Source organism: Streptopelia decaocto (assembly GCF_964273445.1).
Source record: "Streptopelia decaocto genome assembly, chromosome: 7".
NCBI classification, from domain to species: Eukaryota; Metazoa; Chordata; class Aves; order Columbiformes; family Columbidae; genus Streptopelia; species Streptopelia decaocto.
In genome coordinates this window covers 48,609,446-48,631,226 of record NC_138661.1, presented here as the reverse complement: position 1 = coordinate 48,631,226, position 21,781 = coordinate 48,609,446, and positions in this window count along the sequence as shown.

Here is a 21,781-nt window from a genome sequence, read left to right as displayed (position 1 = left end):
ACTTTCATGTCAAAATCTCTAAAAGTCCGGTTGAGCTTCTCAAAATCAAGGTTGACATGTTTAGAGTTCCCTCGAACATTTTGGCGTTCCTTGCGAAACTTTTGACGTTCTCACGAAATTCTCCAAATCTCTGCCAAAATTTTTACACTTTCACATCAAAATCTCTAAAACTCCAGTTGAGCTTCTCAAAATCAAGGTTGACATGTTTAGAGTTCCCTCGAACATTTTGGCAATCCTGGGGAAACTTTTGACGGTCTCAGGAAATTTTCCAAATCCCCAACAAAATTCTTACACTTTCACATCAAAATCTCTAACAGTTCGGTTGAGCTTCTCAAAATCAAGGTTGACATGTTTAGAGTTCCCTCAAACATTTTGGCAATCCTTGTGAAACTTTTGACGTTCTCAAGAAATTTTCCAAATCCCCAACAAAATTCTTACACTTTCACGTCAAAATCTCTGAAAGTCCGGTTGAGCTTCTCAAAATCAAGGTTGACATGTTTAGTGTTCAGACAAACATTTTGACATTCCTGGCGAAACTTTTCACTTTCTCACGAAATTTTCTAAATCCCCAACAGAATTCTTACACTTTCACATCAAAATCTCTAAAACTTCTGTTGAGCTTCTCAAAATCAAGGTTGACATGTTTAGAGTTCCCTCAAACGTTTTGGCAATCCTGGCGAAACTTTTGACGGTTTCACGAAATTTTCCAAATCCCCAACAAAATTCTTACACTTTCACATCAAAATCTCTAGAACTCTGGTTGAGCTTCTCAAAATCAAGGTGGACATGTTTAGAGTTCCCTCAAACATTTTGGCAATCCAGGTGAAACTTTTGACGTTCTCACGAAATTTTCCAAATCCCCGACAAAATTCCTACACTTTCATGTCAAAATCTCTAAAAGTCCGGTTGAGCATCTCAAAATCAAGGTTGACATGTTTAGAGTTCCCTCGAACATCTCGAACATGTTGGCAATCCTGGCGAAACTTTTGACGTTCTCACGCAATTTTCCAAATCCCCAACAAAATTCTTACATTTTGACGTCAAAAACTCTAAAAGTCCGGTTGAGCTTCTCAAAATCAAGGTTGACATGTTTAGTGTTCAGACAAACATTTTGACATTCCTGGCGAAACTTTTCACTTTCTCACGAAATTTTCTAAATCCCCAACAAAATTCTTACACTTTCACATCAAAATCTCTAAAATTCCGGCTGAGCTTCTCAAAATTAAGGTTGACATGTTTAGAGTTCCCTCGAATATTTTGGCAATCCTGGCGAAACTTTTGACGTTCTCAGGAAATTTTCCAAATCCCCAACAAAATTCCTACACTTTCACGTCAAAATCTCTAAAAGTCCGGTTGAGCATCTCAAAATCAAGCTTGACATGTTTAGAGTTCCCTCAAACATTTTGGCAATTCGTGAGAAACTTCGACGTTCTCAAGAAATTTTCCAAATCCCCGACAAAATTCCTACACTTTCATGTCAAAATCTCTAAAAGTCCGGTTGAGCTTCTCAAAATCAAGGTTGACATGTTTAGAGTTCCCTCGAACATTTTGGCGTTCCTTGCGAAACTTTTGACGTTCTCACGAAATTCTCCAAATCTCTGCCAAAATTTTTACACTTTCACATCAAAATCTCTAAAACTCCAGTTGAGCTTCTCAAAATCAAGGTTGACATGTTTAGAGTTCCCTCGAACATTTTGGCAATCCTGGGGAAACTTTTGACGGTCTCAGGAAATTTTCCAAATCCCCAACAAAATTCTTACACTTTCACATCAAAATCTCTAAAAGTTCGGTTGAGCTTCTCAAAATCAAGGTTGACATGTTTAGAGTTCCCTCAAACATTTTGGCAATCCTTGTGAAACTTTTGACGTTCTCAAGAAATTTTCCAAATCCCCAACAAAATTCTTACACTTTCACGTCAAAATCTCTGAAAGTCCGGTTGAGCTTCTCAAAATCAAGGTTGACATGTTTAGTGTTCAGACAAACATTTTGACATTCCTGGCGAAACTTTTCACTTTCTCACGAAATTTTCTAAATCCCCAACAGAATTCTTACACTTTCACATCAAAATCTCTAAAACTTCTGTTGAGCTTCTCAAAATCAAGGTTGACATGTTTAGATTTCCCTCGAACATTTTGGCAATACGTGTGAAACTTTTGACATTCTCACAAAATTTTCCAAATCCCCAACAAAATTCTTACACTTTCACATCAAAATCTCTAAAAGTCCGGCTGAGCTTCTCAAAATTAAGGTTGACATGTTTAGAGTTCCCTCGAATATTTTGGCAATCCTGGCGAAACTTTTGACGTTCTCAGGAAATTTTCCAAATCCCCGAAAAAATTCCTACACATTCACGTCAAAATCTCTAAAACTCTGGTTGAGCTTCTCAAAATCAAGGTTGACATGTTTAGAGTTCCCTCGAACGTTTTGGCAATCCTGGCGAAACTTTTGACGTTCTCAGTAAATTTTCCATATCCCCGAAAAAATTCCTACACTTTCACGTCAAAATCTCTAAACCTCTGGTTGAGCTTCTCAAAATCAAGGTTGACATGTTTAGAGTTCCCTTGGACATTTTGGCATTCCTGGCGAAACTTGTGACTGTCTCATGAAATTTTCCTAATCCCAAACAAAATTCTTACACTTTCACATCAAAATCTCTAAAACTCCTGTTGAGCTTCTCAAAATCAAGGTTGACATGTTTAGAGTTCCCTCGATCATCTCGAACATGTTGGCAATCCTGGCGAAACTTTTGACGTTCTCACGCAATTTTCCAAATCCCCAACAAAATTCTTACATTTTGACGTCAAAAACTCTAAAAGTCCGGTTGAGCTTCTCAAAATCAAGGTTGACATGTTTAGAGTTCCCTCAAACATTTTGGCATTCCTGGTGAAACTTTTGACGTTCTCACGAAATTTTCCAAATCCCCAACAAAATTATTACACTTTCACATCAAAATCTCTAAAACTCTGGTTGAGCTTCTCAAAATCAAGGTTGACATGTTTAGTGTTCAGACAAACATTTTGACATTCCTGGCGAAACTTTTCACTTTCTCACGAAATTTTCTAAATCCCCAACAAAATTCTTACACTTTCACATCAAAATCTCTAAAAGTCCGGTTGAGCTTCTCAAAATCAAGGTTGACATGTTTAGTGTTCCCTCAAACATTTTGGCATTCCTTACGAAACTTTTGACGTTCTCAAGAAATTTTCCAAATCCCCAACAAAATTCTTACACTTTCACGTCAAAATCTCTGAAAATCCGGTTGAGCTTCTCAAAATCAAGGTTGACATGTTTAGAGTTCCCTCAAACGTTTTGGCAATCCTGGCGGAACTTTTGACGGTTTCACGAAATTTTCCAAATCCCCAACAAAATTCTTACACTTTCACATCAAAATCTCTAAAACTCTGGTTGAGCTTCTCAAAATCAAGGTGGACATGTTTAGAGTTCCCTCAAACATTTTGGCAATCCTGGCGAAACTTTTGACGTTCTCAGGAAATTTTCCAAATCCCCAACAAAATTCTTACACTTTCACATCAAAATCTCTAAAAGTCCGGTTGAGCTTCTCAAAATCAAGGTTGACATGTTTAGAGTTCCCTCGGACATTTTGGCAATCCTGGCGAAACTTTTGACGTTCTCAAGAAATTTTCCAAATCCCCAACAAAATTCTTACACTTTCACATCAAAATCTCTAAAAGTCCGGTTGAGCTTCTCAAAATCAAGGTTGACATGTTTAGAGTTCCCTCAAACATTTTGGCATTCCTGGCGAAACTTTTGACGGTCTCATGAAATTTTCCTAATCCCAAACAAAATTCTTACACTTTCACATCAAAATCTCTAAAACTCAGGTTGATCTTCTCAAAATAAAGGTGGACAATCGTTAGAGTTCCCTCGAACATTTTGGCAATCCTGGCGAAACTTTTGACGTTCTCACGAAATTTTACAAATCCCAAAGAAAATTCTTACACTTTCACATCAAAATCTCTAAAACTCTGGTTGAGCTTCTCAAAATCAAGGTTGACATGTTTAGAGTTCCCACGAACATTTTGGCGTTCCTTACGAAACTTTTGACGTTCTCAAGAAATTTTCCAAATCCCCAACAAAATTATTACACTTTCACATCAAAATCTCTGAAAGTCCGGTTGAGCTTCTCAAAATCAAGGTTGACATGTTTAGAGTTCCCTCAAACGTTTTGGCAATCCTGGCGAAACTTTTGACGGTTTCACGAAATTTTCCAAATCCCCAACAAAATTCTTACACTTTCACATCAAAATCTCTAAAACTCTGGTTGAGCTTCTCAAAATCAAGGTGGACATGTTTAGAGTTCCCTCAAACATTTTGGCAATCCAGGTGAAACTTTTGACGTTCTCACGAAATTTTCCAAATCCCCGACAAAATTCCTACACTTTCATGTCAAAATCTCTAAAAGTCCGGTTGAGCTTCTCAAAATCAAGGTTGACATGTTTAGAGTTCCCTCGAACATTTTGGCGTTCCTTGCGAAACTTTTGACGTTCTCACGAAATTCTCCAAATCTCTGCCAAAATTTTTACACTTTCACATCAAAATCTCTAAAACTCCAGTTGAGCTTCTCAAAATCAAGGTTGACATGTTTAGAGTTCCCTCGAACATTTTGGCAATCCTGGCGAAACTTTTGACGTTCTCAGGAAATTTTCCAAATCCCCAACAAAATTCTTACACTTTCACATCAAAATCTCTAAAACTCCGGTTGAGCTTCTCAAAATCAAGGTTGACATGTTTAGAGTTCCCGCGGACATTTTGGCAATTCTGGCGAAACTTTTGACGCTTTCATGAAATTTTCCATATCCCTGAAAAAATTCTTACACTTTGACGTCAAAATCTCTAAAAGTCCGGTTGAGCTTCTCAAAATCAAGGTGGACATGTTTAGAGTTCCCTCGGACATTTTGGCATTCCTGGCGAAACTTTTGACGGTCTCATGAAATTTTCCTAATCCCAAACAAAATTCTTACACTTTCACGTCAAAATCTCTAAAACTCCTGTTGAGCTTCTCAAAATCAAGGTTGACATGTTTAGAGTTCCCTCGATCATCTCGAACATGTTGGCAATCCTGGCGAAACTTTTGACGTTCTCACGCAATTTTCCAAATCCCCAACAAAATTCTTACATTTTGACGTCAAAAACTCTAAAAGTCCGGTTGAGCTTCTCAAAATCAACGTTGACATGTTTAGAGTTCCCTCAAACATTTTGGCATTCCTGGTGAAACTTTTGACGTTCTCACGAAATTTTCCAAATCCCAAACAAAATTCTTACACTTTCACATCAAAATCTCTAAAACTCAGGTTGATCTTCTCAAAATAAAGGTGGACAATCGTTAGAGTTCCCTCGAACATTTTGGCAATCCTGGCGAAACTTTTGACGTTCTCACGAAATTTTACAAATCCCAAACAAAATTCTTACACTTTCACATCAAAATCTCTAAAACTCTGGTTGAGCTTCTCAAAATCAAGGTTTACATGTTTAGTGTTCAGACAAACATTTTGACATTCCTGGCGAAACTTTTCACTTTCTCACGAAATTTTCTAAATCCCCAACAAAATTCTTACACTTTCACATCAAAATCTCTAAAACTCCTGTTGAGATTCTCAAAATCAAGGGTGACATGTTTAGAGTTCCCACGAACATTTTGGCGTTCCTTACGAAAATTTTGACGTTCTCAAGAAATTTTCCAAATCCCCAACAAAATTCTTACACTTTCACGTCAAAATCTCTGAAAGTCCGGTTGAGCTTCTCAAAATCAAGCTTGACATGTTTAGAGTTCCCTCAAACATTTTGGCAATTCGTGAGAAACTTCGACGTTCTCAAGAAATTTTCCAAATCCCCGACAAAATTCCTACACTTTCATGTCAAAATCTCTAAAAGTCCGGTTGAGCTTCTCAAAATCAAGGTTGACATGTTTAGAGTTCCCTCGAACATTTTGGCGTTCCTTGCGAAACTTTTGACGTTCTCACGAAATTCTCCAAATCTCTGCCAAAATTTTTACACTTTCACATCAAAATCTCTAAAACTCCAGTTGAGCTTCTCAAAATCAAGGTTGACATGTTTAGAGTTCCCTCGAACATTTTGGCAATCCTGGGGAAACTTTTGACGGTCTCAGGAAATTTTCCAAATCCCCAACAAAATTCTTACACTTTCACATCAAAATCTCTAACAGTTCGGTTGAGCTTCTCAAAATCAAGGTTGACATGTTTAGAGTTCCCTCAAACATTTTGGCAATCCTTGTGAAACTTTTGACGTTCTCAAGAAATTTTCCAAATCCCCAACAAAATTCTTACACTTTCACGTCAAAATCTCTGAAAGTCCGGTTGAGCTTCTCAAAATCAAGGTTGACATGTTTAGTGTTCAGACAAACATTTTGACATTCCTGGCGAAACTTTTCACTTTCTCACGAAATTTTCTAAATCCCCAACAGAATTCTTACACTTTCACATCAAAATCTCTAAAACTTCTGTTGAGCTTCTCAAAATCAAGGTTGACATGTTTAGAGTTCCCTCAAACGTTTTGGCAATCCTGGCGAAACTTTTGACGGTTTCACGAAATTTTCCAAATCCCCAACAAAATTCTTACACTTTCACATCAAAATCTCTAGAACTCTGGTTGAGCTTCTCAAAATCAAGGTGGACATGTTTAGAGTTCCCTCAAACATTTTGGCAATCCAGGTGAAACTTTTGACGTTCTCACGAAATTTTCCAAATCCCCGACAAAATTCCTACACTTTCATGTCAAAATCTCTAAAAGTCCGGTTGAGCATCTCAAAATCAAGGTTGACATGTTTAGAGTTCCCTCGAACATCTCGAACATGTTGGCAATCCTGGCGAAACTTTTGACGTTCTCACGCAATTTTCCAAATCCCCAACAAAATTCTTACATTTTGACGTCAAAAACTCTAAAAGTCCGGTTGAGCTTCTCAAAATCAAGGTTGACATGTTTAGTGTTCAGACAAACATTTTGACATTCCTGGCGAAACTTTTCACTTTCTCACGAAATTTTCTAAATCCCCAACAAAATTCTTACACTTTCACATCAAAATCTCTAAAATTCCGGCTGAGCTTCTCAAAATTAAGGTTGACATGTTTAGAGTTCCCTCGAATATTTTGGCAATCCTGGCGAAACTTTTGACGTTCTCAGGAAATTTTCCAAATCCCCAACAAAATTCCTACACTTTCACGTCAAAATCTCTAAAAGTCCGGTTGAGCATCTCAAAATCAAGCTTGACATGTTTAGAGTTCCCTCAAACATTTTGGCAATTCGTGAGAAACTTCGACGTTCTCAAGAAATTTTCCAAATCCCCGACAAAATTCCTACACTTTCATGTCAAAATCTCTAAAAGTCCGGTTGAGCTTCTCAAAATCAAGGTTGACATGTTTAGAGTTCCCTCGAACATTTTGGCGTTCCTTGCGAAACTTTTGACGTTCTCACGAAATTCTCCAAATCTCTGCCAAAATTTTTACACTTTCACATCAAAATCTCTAAAACTCCAGTTGAGCTTCTCAAAATCAAGGTTGACATGTTTAGAGTTCCCTCGAACATTTTGGCAATCCTGGGGAAACTTTTGACGGTCTCAGGAAATTTTCCAAATCCCCAACAAAATTCTTACACTTTCACATCAAAATCTCTAAAAGTTCGGTTGAGCTTCTCAAAATCAAGGTTGACATGTTTAGAGTTCCCTCAAACATTTTGGCAATCCTTGTGAAACTTTTGACGTTCTCAAGAAATTTTCCAAATCCCCAACAAAATTCTTACACTTTCACGTCAAAATCTCTGAAAGTCCGGTTGAGCTTCTCAAAATCAAGGTTGACATGTTTAGTGTTCAGACAAACATTTTGACATTCCTGGCGAAACTTTTCACTTTCTCACGAAATTTTCTAAATCCCCAACAGAATTCTTACACTTTCACATCAAAATCTCTAAAACTTCTGTTGAGCTTCTCAAAATCAAGGTTGACATGTTTAGATTTCCCTCGAACATTTTGGCAATACGTGTGAAACTTTTGACATTCTCACAAAATTTTCCAAATCCCCAACAAAATTCTTACACTTTCACATCAAAATCTCTAAAAGTCCGGCTGAGCTTCTCAAAATTAAGGTTGACATGTTTAGAGTTCCCTCGAATATTTTGGCAATCCTGGCGAAACTTTTGACGTTCTCAGGAAATTTTCCAAATCCCCGAAAAAATTCCTACACATTCACGTCAAAATCTCTAAAACTCTGGTTGAGCTTCTCAAAATCAAGGTTGACATGTTTAGAGTTCCCTCGAACGTTTTGGCAATCCTGGCGAAACTTTTGACGTTCTCAGTAAATTTTCCATATCCCCGAAAAAATTCCTACACTTTCACGTCAAAATCTCTAAACCTCTGGTTGAGCTTCTCAAAATCAAGGTTGACATGTTTAGAGTTCCCTTGGACATTTTGGCATTCCTGGCGAAACTTGTGACGGTCTCATGAAATTTTCCTAATCCCAAACAAAATTCTTACACTTTCACATCAAAATCTCTAAAACTCCTGTTGAGCTTCTCAAAATCAAGGTTGACATGTTTAGAGTTCCCTCGATCATCTCGAACATGTTGGCAATCCTGGCTAAACTTTTGACGTTCTCACGCAATTTTCCAAATCCCCAACAAAATTCTTACATTTTGACGTCAAAAACTCTAAAAGTCCGGTTGAGCTTCTCAAAATCAAGGTTGACATGTTTAGAGTTCCCTCAAACATTTTGGCATTCCTGGTGAAACTTTTGACGTTCTCACGAAATTTTCCAAATCCCCAACAAAATTATTACACTTTCACATCAAAATCTCTAAAACTCTGGTTGAGCTTCTCAAAATCAAGGTTGACATGTTTAGTGTTCAGACAAACATTTTGACATTCCTGGCGAAACTTTTCACTTTCTCACGAAATTTTCTAAATCCCCAACAAAATTCTTACACTTTCACATCAAAATCTCTAAAAGTCCGGTTGAGCTTCTCAAAATCAAGGTTGACATGTTTAGAGTTCCCTCAAACATTTTGGCATTCCTTACGAAACTTTTGACGTTCTCAAGAAATTTTCCAAATCCCCAACAAAATTCTTACACTTTCACGTCAAAATCTCTGAAAATCCGGTTGAGCTTCTCAAAATCAAGGTTGACATGTTTAGAGTTCCCTCAAACGTTTTGGCAATCCTGGCGGAACTTTTGACGGTTTCACGAAATTTTCCAAATCCCCAACAAAATTCTTACACTTTCACATCAAAATCTCTAAAACTCCGGTTGAGCTTCTCAAAATCAAGGTTGACATGTTTAGAGTTCCCGCGGACATTTTGGCAATTCTGGCGAAACTTTTGACGCTTTCATGAAATTTTCCATATCCCTGAAAAAATTCTTACACTTTGACGTCAAAATCTCTAAAAGTCCGGTTGAGCTTCTCAAAATCAAGGTTGACATGTTTAGAGTTCCCTCGGATATTTTGGCAATCCTGGCGAAACTTTTGACGTTCTCAAGAAATTTTCCAAATCCCCAACAAAATTCTTACACTTTCACATCAAAATCTCTAAAAGTCCGGTTGAGCTTCTCAAAATCAAGGTTGACATGTTTAGAGTTCCCTCAAACATTTTGGCATTCCTGGCGAAACTTTTGACGGTCTCATGAAATTTTCCTAATCCCAAACAAAATTCTTACACTTTCACGTCAAAATCTCTAAAACTCCGGTTGAGCTTCTCAAAATCAAGGTTGACATGTTTAGAGTTCCCTCGATCATCTCGAACATGTTGGCAATCCTGGCGAAACTTTTGACGTTCTCACGCAATTTTCCAAATCCCCAACAAAATTCTTACATTTTGACGTCAAAAACTCTAAAAGTCCGGTTGAGCTTCTCAAAATCAACGTTGACATGTTTAGAGTTCCCTCAAACATTTTGGCATTCCTGGTGAAACTTTTGACGTTCTCACGAAATTTTCCAAATCCCAAACAAAATTCTTACACTTTCACATCAAAATCTCTAAAACTCAGGTTGATCTTCTCAAAATAAAGGTGGACAATCGTTAGAGTTCCCTCGAACATTTTGGCAATCCTGGCGAAACTTTTGACGTTCTCACGAAATTTTACAAATCCCAAACAAAATTCTTACACTTTCACATCAAAATCTCTAAAACTCTGGTTGAGCTTCTCAAAATCAAGGTTTACATGTTTAGTGTTCAGACAAACATTTTGACATTCCTGGCGAAACTTTTCACTTTCTCACGAAATTTTCTAAATCCCCAACAAAATTCTTACACTTTCACATCAAAATCTCTAAAACTCCTGTTGAGATTCTCAAAATCAAGGGTGACATGTTTAGAGTTCCCACGAACATTTTGGCGTTCCTTACGAAAATTTTGACGTTCTCAAGAAATTTTCCAAATCCCCAACAAAATTCTTACACTTTCACGTCAAAATCTCTGAAAGTCCGGTTGAGCTTCTCAAAATCAAGCTTGACATGTTTAGAGTTCCCTCAAACATTTTGGCAATTCGTGAGAAACTTCGACGTTCTCAAGAAATTTTCCAAATCCCCGACAAAATTCCTACACTTTCATGTCAAAATCTCTAAAAGTCCGGTTGAGCTTCTCAAAATCAAGGTTGACATGTTTAGAGTTCCCTCGAACATTTTGGCGTTCCTTGCGAAACTTTTGACGTTCTCACGAAATTCTCCAAATCTCTGCCAAAATTTTTACACTTTCACATCAAAATCTCTAAAACTCCAGTTGAGCTTCTCAAAATCAAGGTTGACATGTTTAGAGTTCCCTCGAACATTTTGGCAATCCTGGGGAAACTTTTGACGGTCTCAGGAAATTTTCCAAATCCCCAACAAAATTCTTACACTTTCACATCAAAATCTCTAAAAGTTCGGTTGAGCTTCTCAAAATCAAGGTTGACATGTTTAGAGTTCCCTCAAACATTTTGGCAATCCTTGTGAAACTTTTGACGTTCTCAAGAAATTTTCCAAATCCCCAACAAAATTCTTACACTTTCACGTCAAAATCTCTGAAAGTCCGGTTGAGCTTCTCAAAATCAAGGTTGACATGTTTAGTGTTCAGACAAACATTTTGACATTCCTGGCGAAACTTTTCACTTTCTCACGAAATTTTCTAAATCCCCAACAGAATTCTTACACTTTCACATCAAAATCTCTAAAACTTCTGTTGAGCTTCTCAAAATCAAGGTTGACATGTTTAGATTTCCCTCGAACATTTTGGCAATACGTGTGAAACTTTTGACATTCTCACAAAATTTTCCAAATCCCCAACAAAATTCTTACACTTTCACATCAAAATCTCTAAAAGTCCGGCTGAGCTTCTCAAAATTAAGGTTGACATGTTTAGAGTTCCCTCGAATATTTTGGCAATCCTGGCGAAACTTTTGACGTTCTCAGGAAATTTTCCAAATCCCCGAAAAAATTCCTACACATTCACGTCAAAATCTCTAAAACTCTGGTTGAGCTTCTCAAAATCAAGGTTGACATGTTTAGAGTTCCCTCGAACGTTTTGGCAATCCTGGCGAAACTTTTGACGTTCTCAGTAAATTTTCCATATCCCCGAAAAAATTCCTACACTTTCACGTCAAAATCTCTAAACCTCTGGTTGAGCTTCTCAAAATCAAGGTTGACATGTTTAGAGTTCCCTTGGACATTTTGGCATTCCTGGCGAAACTTGTGACTGTCTCATGAAATTTTCCTAATCCCAAACAAAATTCTTACACTTTCACATCAAAATCTCTAAAACTCCTGTTGAGCTTCTCAAAATCAAGGTTGACATGTTTAGAGTTCCCTCGATCATCTCGAACATGTTGGCAATCCTGGCGAAACTTTTGACGTTCTCACGCAATTTTCCAAATCCCCAACAAAATTCTTACATTTTGACGTCAAAAACTCTAAAAGTCCGGTTGAGCTTCTCAAAATCAAGGTTGACATGTTTAGAGTTCCCTCAAACATTTTGGCATTCCTGGTGAAACTTTTGACGTTCTCACGAAATTTTCCAAATCCCCAACAAAATTATTACACTTTCACATCAAAATCTCTAAAACTCTGGTTGAGCTTCTCAAAATCAAGGTTGACATGTTTAGTGTTCAGACAAACATTTTGACATTCCTGGCGAAACTTTTCACTTTCTCACGAAATTTTCTAAATCCCCAACAAAATTCTTACACTTTCACATCAAAATCTCTAAAAGTCCGGTTGAGCTTCTCAAAATCAAGGTTGACATGTTTAGTGTTCCCTCAAACATTTTGGCATTCCTTACGAAACTTTTGACGTTCTCAAGAAATTTTCCAAATCCCCAACAAAATTCTTACACTTTCACGTCAAAATCTCTGAAAATCCGGTTGAGCTTCTCAAAATCAAGGTTGACATGTTTAGAGTTCCCTCAAACGTTTTGGCAATCCTGGCGGAACTTTTGACGGTTTCACGAAATTTTCCAAATCCCCAACAAAATTCTTACACTTTCACATCAAAATCTCTAAAACTCTGGTTGAGCTTCTCAAAATCAAGGTGGACATGTTTAGAGTTCCCTCAAACATTTTGGCAATCCTGGCGAAACTTTTGACGTTCTCAGGAAATTTTCCAAATCCCCAACAAAATTCTTACACTTTCACATCAAAATCTCTAAAAGTCCGGTTGAGCTTCTCAAAATCAAGGTTGACATGTTTAGAGTTCCCTCGGACATTTTGGCAATCCTGGCGAAACTTTTGACGTTCTCAAGAAATTTTCCAAATCCCCAACAAAATTCTTACACTTTCACATCAAAATCTCTAAAAGTCCGGTTGAGCTTCTCAAAATCAAGGTTGACATGTTTAGAGTTCCCTCAAACATTTTGGCATTCCTGGCGAAACTTTTGACGGTCTCATGAAATTTTCCTAATCCCAAACAAAATTCTTACACTTTCACATCAAAATCTCTAAAACTCAGGTTGATCTTCTCAAAATAAAGGTGGACAATCGTTAGAGTTCCCTCGAACATTTTGGCAATCCTGGCGAAACTTTTGACGTTCTCACGAAATTTTACAAATCCCAAAGAAAATTCTTACACTTTCACATCAAAATCTCTAAAACTCTGGTTGAGCTTCTCAAAATCAAGGTTGACATGTTTAGAGTTCCCACGAACATTTTGGCGTTCCTTACGAAACTTTTGACGTTCTCAAGAAATTTTCCAAATCCCCAACAAAATTATTACACTTTCACATCAAAATCTCTGAAAGTCCGGTTGAGCTTCTCAAAATCAAGGTTGACATGTTTAGAGTTCCCTCAAACGTTTTGGCAATCCTGGCGAAACTTTTGACGGTTTCACGAAATTTTCCAAATCCCCAACAAAATTCTTACACTTTCACATCAAAATCTCTAAAACTCTGGTTGAGCTTCTCAAAATCAAGGTGGACATGTTTAGAGTTCCCTCAAACATTTTGGCAATCCAGGTGAAACTTTTGACGTTCTCACGAAATTTTCCAAATCCCCGACAAAATTCCTACACTTTCATGTCAAAATCTCTAAAAGTCCGGTTGAGCTTCTCAAAATCAAGGTTGACATGTTTAGAGTTCCCTCGAACATTTTGGCGTTCCTTGCGAAACTTTTGACGTTCTCACGAAATTCTCCAAATCTCTGCCAAAATTTTTACACTTTCACATCAAAATCTCTAAAACTCCAGTTGAGCTTCTCAAAATCAAGGTTGACATGTTTAGAGTTCCCTCGAACATTTTGGCAATCCTGGCGAAACTTTTGACGTTCTCAGGAAATTTTCCAAATCCCCAACAAAATTCTTACACTTTCACATCAAAATCTCTAAAACTCCGGTTGAGCTTCTCAAAATCAAGGTTGACATGTTTAGAGTTCCCGCGGACATTTTGGCAATTCTGGCGAAACTTTTGACGCTTTCATGAAATTTTCCATATCCCTGAAAAAATTCTTACACTTTGACGTCAAAATCTCTAAAAGTCCGGTTGAGCTTCTCAAAATCAAGGTGGACATGTTTAGAGTTCCCTCGGACATTTTGGCATTCCTGGCGAAACTTTTGACGGTCTCATGAAATTTTCCTAATCCCAAACAAAATTCTTACACTTTCACGTCAAAATCTCTAAAACTCCGGTTGAGCTTCTCAAAATCAAGGTTGACATGTTTAGAGTTCCCTCGAACATCTCGAACATGTTGGCAATCCTGGCGAAACTTTTGACGTTCTCACGCAATTTTCCAAATCCCCAACAAAATTCTTACATTTTGACGTCAAAAACTCTAAAAGTCCGGTTGAGCTTCTCAAAATCAAGGTTGACATGTTTAGAGTTCCCTCAAACATTTTGGCATTCCTGGTGAAACTTTTGACGTTCTCACGAAATTTTCCAAATCCCAAACAAAATTCTTACACTTTCACATCAAAATCTCTAAAACTCAGGTTGATCTTCTCAAAATAAAGGTGGACAATCGTTAGAGTTCCCTCGAACATTTTGGCAATCCTGGCGAAACTTTTGACGTTCTCACGAAATTTTACAAATCCCAAACAAAATTCTTACACTTTCACATCAAAATCTCTAAAACTCTGGTTGAGCTTCTCAAAATCAAGGTTGACATGTTTAGTGTTCAGACAAACATTTTGACATTCCTGGCGAAACTTTTCACTTTCTCACGAAATTTTCTAAATCCCCAACAAAATTCTTACACTTTCACATCAAAATCTCTAAAACTCCTGTTGAGCTTCTCAAAATCAGGGTTGACATGTTTAGAGTTCCCACGAACATTTTGGCGTTCCTTACGAAAATTTTGACGTTCTCAAGAAATTTTCCAAATCCCCAACAAAATTCTTACACTTTCACGTCAAAATCTCTGAAAGTCCGGTTGAGCTTCTCAAAATCAAGCTTGACATGTTTAGAGTTCCCTCAAACATTTTGGCAATTCGTGAGAAACTTCGACGTTCTCAAGAAATTTTCCAAATCCCCGACAAAATTCCTACACTTTCATGTCAAAATCTCTAAAAGTCCGGTTGAGCTTCTCAAAATCAAGGTTGACATGTTTAGAGTTCCCTCGAACATTTTGGCGTTCCTTGCGAAACTTTTCACTTTCTCACGAAATTTTCTAAATCCCCAACAGAATTCTTACACTTTCACATCAAAATCTCTAAAACTCCAGTTGAGCTTCTCAAAATCAAGGTTGACATGTTTAGAGTTCCCTCGAACATTTTGGCAATACGTGTGAAACTTTTGACATTCTCACAAAATTTTCCAAATCCCCAACAAAATTCTTACACTTTCACATCAAAATCTCTAAAAGTCCGGCTGAGCTTCTCAAAATTAAGGTTGACATGTTTAGAGTTCCCTCGAATATTTTGGCAATCCTGGCGAAACTTTTGACGTTCTCAGGAAATTTTCCAAATCCCCGAAAAAATTCCTACACATTCACGTCAAAATCTCTAAAACTCTGGTTGAGCTTCTCAAAATCAAGGTTGACATGTTTAGAGTTCCCTCGAACGTTTTGGCAATCCTGGCGAAACTTTTGACGTTCTCAGGAAATTTTCCATATCCCCGAAAAAATTCCTACACTTTCACGTCAAAATCTCTAAACCTCTGGTTGAGCTTCTCAAAATCAAGGTTGACATGTTTAGAGTTCCCTTGGACATTTTGGCATTCCTGGCGAAACTTGTGACTGTCTCATGAAATTTTCCTAATCCCAAACAAAATTCTTACACTTTCACATCAAAATCTCTAAAACTCCTGTTGAGCTTCTCAAAATCAAGGTTGACATGTTTAGAGTTCCCTCGATCATCTCGAACATGTTGGCAATCCTGGCGAAACTTTTGACGTTCTCACGCAATTTTCCAAATCCCCAACAAAATTCTTACATTTTGACGTCAAAAACTCTAAAAGTCCGGTTGAGCTTCTCAAAATCAAGGTTGACATGTTTAGAGTTCCCTCAAACATTTTGGCATTCCTGGTGAAACTTTTGACGTTCTCACGAAATTTTCCAAATCCCCAACAAAATTATTACACTTTCACATCAAAATCTCTAAAACTCTGGTTGAGCTTCTCAAAATCAAGGTTGACATGTTTAGTGTTCAGACAAACATTTTGACATTCCTGGCGAAACTTTTCACTTTCTCACGAAATTTTCTAAATCCCCAACAAAATTCTTACACTTTCACATCAAAATCTCTAAAAGTCCGGTTGAGCTTCTCAAAATCAAGGTTGACATGTTTAGAGTTCCCTCAAACATTTTGGCATTCCTTACGAAACTTTTGACGTTCTCAAGAAATTTTCCAAATCCCCAACAAAATTCTTACACTTTCACGTCAAAATCTCTGAAAGTCCGGTTGAGCTTCTCAAAATCAAGGTTTACATGTTTAGTGTTCAGACAAACATTTTGACATTCCTGGCGAAACTTTTCACTTTCTCACGAAATTTTCTAAATCCCCAACAAAATTTTTACACTTTCACATCAAAATCTCTAAAAGTCCGGTTGAGCTTCTCAAAATCAAGGTTGACATGTTTAGAGTTCCCTCAAACATTTTGGCATTCCTTACGAAACTTTTGACGTTTTCAAGAAATTTTCCAAATCCCCAACAAAATTCTTACACTTTCACGTCAAAATCTCTGAAAGTCCGGTTGAGCTTCTCAAAATCAAGGTTTACATGTTTAGTGTTCAGACAAACATTTTGACATTCCTGGCGAAACTTTTCACTTTCTCACGAAATTTTCTAAATCCCCAACAGAATTCTTACACTTTCACATCAAAATCTCTAAAACTTCTGTTGAGCTTCTCAAAATCAAGGTTGACATGTTTAGATTTCCCTCGAACATTTTGGCAATACGTGTGAAACTTTTGACATTCTCACAAAATTTTCCAAATCCCCAACAAAATTCTTACACTTTCACATCAAAATCTCTAAAAGTCCAGCTGAGCTTCTCAAAATTAAGGTTGACATGTTTAGAGTTCCCTCGAATATTTTGGCAATCCTGGCGAAACTTTTGACGTTCTCAGGAAATTTTCCAAATCCCCGAAAAAATTCCTACACATTCACGTCAAAATCTCTAAAACTCTGGTTGAGCTTCTCAAAATCAAGGTTGACATGTTTAGAGTTCCCTCGAACGTTTTGGCAATCCTGGCGAAACTTTTGACGTTCTCAGGAAATTTTCCATATCCCCGAAAAAATTCCTACACTTTCACGTCAAAATCTCTAAACCTCTGGTTGAGCTTCTCAAAATCAAGGTTGACATGTTTAGAGTTCCCTTGGACATTTTGGCATTCCTGGCGAAACTTGTGACTGTCTCATGAAATTTTCCTAATCCCAAACAAAATTCTTACACTTTCACATCAAAATCTCTAAAACTCCTGTTGAGCTTCTCAAAATCAAGGTTGACATGTTTAGAGTTCCCTCGATCATCTCGAACATGTTGGCAATCCTGGCGAAACTTTTGACGTTCTCACGCAATTTTCCAAATCCCCAACAAAATTATTACACTTTCACATCAAAATCTCTAAAACTCTGGTTGAGCTTCTCAAAATCAAGGTTGACATGTTTAGTGTTCAGACAAACATTTTGACATTCCTGGCGAAACTTTTCACTTTCTCACGAAATTTTCTAAATCCCCAACAAAATTCTTACACTTTCACATCAAAATCTCTAAAAGTCCGGTTGAGCTTCTCAAAATCAAGGTTGACATGTTTAGAGTTCCCTCAAACATTTTGGCATTCCTTACGAAACTTTTGACGTTCTCAAGAAATTTTCCAAATCCCCAATAAAATTCTTACACTTTCACGTCAAAATCTCTGAAAATCCGGTTGAGCTTCTCAAAATCAAGGTTGACATGTTTAGAGTTCCCTCAAACGTTTTGGCAATCCTGGCGGAACTTTTGACGGTTTCACGAAATTTTCCAAATCCCCAACAAAATTCTTACACTTTCACATCAAAATCTCTAAAACTCTGGTTGAGCTTCTCAAAATCAAGGTGGACATGTTTAGAGTTCCCTCAAACATTTTGGCAATCCTGGCGAAACTTTTGACGTTCTCAGGAAATTTTCCAAATCCCCAACAAAATTCTTACACTTTCACATCAAAATCTCTAAAAGTCCGGTTGAGCTTCTCAAAATCAAGGTTGACATGTTTAGAGTTCCCTCGGACATTTTGGCAATCCTGGCGAAACTTTTGACGTTCTCAAGAAATTTTCCAAATCCCCAACAAAATTTTTACACTTTCACATCAAAATCTCTAAAAGTCCGGTTGAGCTTCTCAAAATCAAGGTTGACGTGTTTAGAGTTCCCTCAAACATTTTGGCATTCCTGGCGAAACTTTTGACGGTCTCATGAAATTTTCCTAATCCCAAACAAAATTCTTACACTTTCACATCAAAATCTCTAAAACTCAGGTTGGTCTTCTCAAAATAAAGGTGGACAATCGTTAGAGTTCCCTCGAACATTTTGGCAATCCTGGCGAAACTTTTGACGTTCTCACGAAATTTTACAAATCCCAAAGAAAATTCTTACACTTTCACATCAAAATCTCTAAAACTCTGGTTGAGCTTCTCAAAATCAAGGTTGACATGTTTAGTGTTCAGACAAACATTTTGACATTCCTGGCGAAACTTTTCACTTTCTCACGAAATTTTCTAAATCCCCAACAAAATTCTTACACTTTCACATCAAAATCTCTAAAACTCCTGTTGAGCTTCTCAAAATCAAGGTTGACATGTTTAGAGTTCCCACGAACATTTTGGCGTTCCTTACGAAACTTTTGACGTTCTCAAGAAATTTTCCAAATCCCCAACAAAATTCTTACACTTTCACATCAAAATCTCTGAAAGTCCGGTTGAGCTTCTCAAAATCAAGGTTGACATGTTTAGAGTTCCCTCAAACGTTTTGGCAATCCTGGCGAAACTTTTGACGGTTTCACGAAATTTTCCAAATCCCCAACAAAATTCTTACACTTTCACATCAAAATCTCTAAAACTCTGTTTGAGCTTCTCAAAATCAAGGTGGACATGTTTAGAGTTCCCTCAAACATTTTGGCAATCCAGGTGAAACTTTTGACGTTCTCACGAAATTTTCCAAATCCCCGACAAAATTCCTACACTTTCATGTCAAAATCTCTAAAAGTCCGGTTGAGCTTCTCAAAATCAAGGTTGACATGTTTAGAGTTCCCTCGAACATTTTGGCGTTCCTTGCGAAACTTTTGACGTTCTCACGAAATTCTCCAAATCTCTGCCAAAATTTTTACACTTTCACATCAAAATCTCTAAAACTCCAGTTGAGCTTCTCAAAATCAAGGTTGACATGTTTAGAGTTCCATCGAACATTTTGGCAATCCTGGCGAAACTTTTGACGTTCTCAGGAAATTTTCCAAATCCCCAACAAAATTCTTACACTTTCACATCAAAATCTCTAAAACTCCGGTTGAGCTTCTCAAAATCAAGGTTGACATGTTTAGAGTTCCCGCGGACATTTTGGCAATTCTGGCGAAACTTTTGACGCTTTCATGAAATTTTCCATATCCCTGAAAAAATTCTTACACTTTGACGTCAAAATCTCTAAAAGTCCGGTTGAGCTTCTCAAAATCAAGGTTGACATGTTTAGAGTTCCCTCGGACATTTTGGCAATCCTGGCGAAACTTTTGACGTTCTCAAGAAATTTTCCAAATCCCCAACAAAATTCTTACACTTTCACATCAAAATCTCTAAAAGTCCGGTTGAGCTTCTCAAAATCAAGGTTGACATGTTTAGAGTTCCCTCAAACATTTTGGCATTCCTGGCGAAACTTTTGACGGTCTCATGAAATTTTCCTAATCCCAAACAAAATTCTTACACTTTCACGTCAAAATCTCTAAAACTCCGGTTGAGCTTCTCAAAATCAAGGTTGACATGTTTAGAGTTCCCTCGAACATCTCGAACATGTTGGCAATCCTGGCGAAACTTTTGACGTTCTCACGCAATTTTCCAAATCCCCAACAAAATTCTTACATTTTGACGTCAAAAACTCTAAAAGTCCGGTTGAGCTTCTCAAAATCAAGGTTGACATGTTTAGAGTTCCCTCAAACATTTTGGCATTCCTGGTGAAACTTTTGACGTTCTCACGAAATTTTCCAAATCCCAAACAAAATTCTTACACTTTCACATCAAAATCTCTAAAACTCAGGTTGATCTTCTCAAAATAAAGGTGGACAATCGTTAGAGTTCCCTCGAACATTTTGGCAATCCTGGCGAAACTTTTGACGTTCTCACGAAATTTTACAAATCCCAAACAAAATTCTTACACTTTCACATCAAAATCTCTAAAACTCTGGTTGAGCTTCTCAAAATCAAGGTTTACATGTTTAGTGTTCAGACAAACATTTTGACATTCCTGGCGAAACTTTTCACTTTCTCACGAAATTTTCTAAATCCCCAACAAAATTCTTACACTTTCACATCAAAATCTCTAAAACTCCTGTTGAGATTCTCAAAATCAAGGGTGACATGTTTAGAGTTCCCACGAACATTTTGGCGTTCCTTACGAAAATTTTGACGTTCTCAAGAAATTTTCCAAATCCCCAACAAAATTCTTACACTTTCACGTCAAAATCTCTGAAAGTCCGGTTGAGCTTCTCAAAATCAAGCTTGACATGTTTAGAGTTCCCTCAAACATTTTGGCAATTCGTGAGAAACTTCGACGTTCTCAAGAAATTTTCCAAATCCCCGACAAAATTCCTACACTTTCATGTCAAAATCTCTAAAAGTCCGGTTGAGCTTCTCAAAATCAAGGTTGACATGTTTAGAGTTCCCTCGAACATTTTGGCAATTCGTGAGAAACTTCGACGTTCTCAAGAAATTTTCCAAATCCCCGACAAAATTCCTACACTTTCATGTCAAAATCTCTAAAACTCCAGTTGAGCTTCTCAAAATCAAGGTTGACATGTTTAGAGTTCCCTCGAACATTTTGGCAATCCTGGCGAAACTGTTGACGTTCTCAGGAAATTTTCCAAATCCCCAACAAAATTCTTACACTTTCACATCAAAATCTCTAAAAGTCCGGTTGAGCTTCTCAAAATCAAGCTTGACATGTTTAGAGTTCCCTCAAACATTTTGGCAATCCTTGTGAAACTTTTGACGTTCTCACGAAATTCTCCAAATCTCTGCCAAAATTTTTACACTTTCACATCAAAATCTCTAAAACTCCAGTTGAGCTTCTCAAAATCAAGGTTGACATGTTTAGAGTTCCCTCGAACATTTTGGCAATCCTGGGGAAACTTTTGACGGTCTCAGGAAATTTTCCAAATCCCCAACAAAATTCTTACACTTTCACATCAAAATCTCTAAAAGTTCGGTTGAGCTTCTCAAAATCAAGGTTGACATGTTTAGAGTTCCCTCAAACATTTTGGCAATCCTTGTGAAACTTTTGACGTTCTCAAGAAATTTTCCAAATCCCCAACAAAATTCTTACACTTTCACGTCAAAATCTCTGAAAGTCCGGTTGAGCTTCTCAAAATCAAGGTTGACATGTTTAGTGTTCAGACAAACATTTTGACATTCCTGGCGAAACTTTTCACTTTCTCACGAAATTTTCTAAATCCCCAACAGAATTCTTACACTTTCACATCAAAATCTCTAAAACTTCTGTTGAGCTTCTCAAAATCAAGGTTGACATGTTTAGAGTTCCCTCGAACATTTTGGCAATACGTGTGAAACTTTTGACATTCTCACAAAATTTTCCAAATCCCCAACAAAATTCTTACACTTTCACATCAAAATCTCTAAAAGTCCGGCTGAGCTTCTCAAAATTAAGGTTGACATGTTTAGAGTTCCCTCG